This window comes from Amblyomma americanum, chromosome 9 (assembly GCF_052857255.1).
Source record: "Amblyomma americanum isolate KBUSLIRL-KWMA chromosome 9, ASM5285725v1, whole genome shotgun sequence".
Lineage (NCBI taxonomy): Eukaryota > Metazoa > Arthropoda > Arachnida > Ixodida > Ixodidae > Amblyomma > Amblyomma americanum.
In genome coordinates, this window is record NC_135505.1 from 141,604,645 (window position 1) to 141,606,968 (window position 2,324).

The 2,324-nt window shown below is 44.8% G+C and overlaps 1 long non-coding RNA gene across 1 annotated transcript; it reads left to right on the forward strand.

Moving 5' to 3' along the window:
- Positions 1 to 274: 274 nt before the first annotated feature.
- On the forward strand, positions 275 to 1,326 carry LOC144105664 (uncharacterized). Its single transcript, XR_013308850.1, has 3 exons — positions 275 to 390; positions 514 to 741; positions 880 to 1,326. It is a non-coding gene; the product is annotated as an uncharacterized LOC144105664 (long non-coding RNA).
- Positions 1,327 to 2,324: the final 998 nt, after the last annotated feature.

Consider the following 2,324-nt stretch of genomic DNA (forward strand, 5'->3'; position numbering starts at 1 on the left):
TCTCCTTCTGATGTCAATTCTGTCGTATTCGTTTTTTTTTTGTTCTCCAGCATGTACAGTGCTTATACATCAACCCAATTGAGCAGAGTTGATCCAGCTGTGTCGAGCGGGACATCTTCAGGACTGAACACATCGAGCATTTCTCAGAACACCTTGGCTACAACCAGTAGTGCACTACTCAGGTATGCACATCCGCTGCGGCACCATTTATTAAATGTCAGTTTTTCAAAAAGGACGCGCACTTCCTTTCTTTTACCTCTGTACACCACATATAGTGGTAACCAACTTCTAGTTTTTGCACTGTTTTGTTTTTCAACTTGTCTGAACCACCCGATATTGCGGCTGATCAAAGCAATGTGTCAGCAGCAACTGACGATTCTCTACCTATAGGTATGCATAAGCCCCAGCTCCGTTTAAAAAAATGTTTTTGAAGCGGGTGCTGTTTCCCCGTGCTTTTGTACCTTTGTCATGCCGGTCAGTAATATATAGTTTCTGCACCGTTTTGTTTTCTAGCATTTGTGAACCACCGAATTTCGTGGATGATGTCAGCAGTTTGTTGAAGGGTTGAAATGCGGGCCAGTTGGTTCATAGTAACTTGAAAAAAAAAACAGTCACAAAAGACAATGGACAAGAGAAGGAGTGTACACGCCACAACGACTGGACTGTCAACTGAGATTTATTAGACAAAAACATAGTCCCATGGACTATGTTGTTTGTTGGCGCCCTTAAAAGTGATGCCTTGTAAGTAGGCGGACTAAACGTATTGCGCATGCAATTTAATAGCCTTTCGAGCTTATTACTTTTTCAAGCCGGGATTGGAGCTCCATATTCCTTAATTAGTCCTGATATGAGCACTTTGTTCTTACCTTTCTTTTTCAGTGCTGCGACCACCTTCAACAGTGGAAACCGCTGCAGTAGCATACGTCGCCGGTTTTGTCGTGAAAACGATTGAAGAACAAAGGATATGCAGCGCCTGCCCAAGACTGAATGATTCGGGACCATCAGTATCACCAGTGAGGGGACTCATTAACCACCAAACTAGAGGGGGTTTGGCGTTCCCAAAGGCCGAGTTTGTGGCTGTTCTTGTAAAAGCAAAGGCCATCGACATCGCAGTGCCACATATTGGCAGAAAAGATGTGTGCAAGAAGATCACGGCAATGATTTTGCCGCATCTGGAGAGCTGCCCTATTTTTATATGCGACGCAAGAGATCATTATGCCTCGATCACATCCTTAATAGTGGCAAAGAAATTCATAAAGCACCTCCTATCAAACATTGCTGCTGCTGTTACGAACAGAGTGGCTTATCGCAAAAGATTAATCACCAAGCCGCCCAGTCGAAAGGTTTTGCGCGTTTAAACAGCGCGCGCGAGCTTACTTTTTATTGTAAATAAATTCCTGCATACACTGACTTTGTGATGCTGGTAATTTTTACCACGAATACAGCCGCGATATTCAGGTATACAGATTAATCAGAGCCACTGGACGTTCCTCTCCGCGGCTGTCGACTGAGGTGAGCAGATTCTCTCGTACAGGAGGAGCCGTGACGAACTTGCCTAATGAACATAAAATTGACAGCTCAGCGTGCAACATCGCCTGCCCAAACAGATATCTAGTCTTATCAAGTTTTGTGCGATCATTCAAAAGGAGGAACAGAAACTTAGGCCGCAGCAGTCTGGCTCGTGTGTGGATTGTAGAGAGGCCGGCTTTTTGCAGAAGCAGCGTGGGGGATTCATGACGACTGTATTTGTTGCAAATAAATTGGACAGCTTTTCTCTGGACACTTTCTAATCTATCGATATATAGTTTAGTGTAGGGCAGCCAAGTAATAATACTGTATTCTAGCACAGAACGAACAAGTGAAATGTATGCCAAAAGTTTTGTTTCCGGTGAAGCAAGTCAAAGGGAACAATACAGCGCGTGCACTGAACTCGAAATTTAATTAATAAGCCGGTTAATAATGCAGCTCCATTCAATGCAGAAGGGGAGCAGAAAGTATAGGGTAGATCAGCTTTCAAATTGAACGGGTTTTGCGCTTCACAATGGTTTTGAGTATGTGCGAGGGCGGGAATATGGGCGCATATTGCTGTAGTGTGGGCTGTTGGGATCCTGCACTGCGAATGCGCAAAACCCATTCAGTTCGAAAGGTGATATACTATATAGCTATCAGGCACGTAGCCACAAATTTTTTCCGGGAGGGGCCCGAGGCAGCTGTATAGGGCGAAGCCCGGGCTATATTAATGCCCGGGTTGGGTTAATGTCGTACTGAACACCAGGAGGTATACCAGGCTCAGTCGTTGAAGCAGTCGTTAAACTGTGCACGCA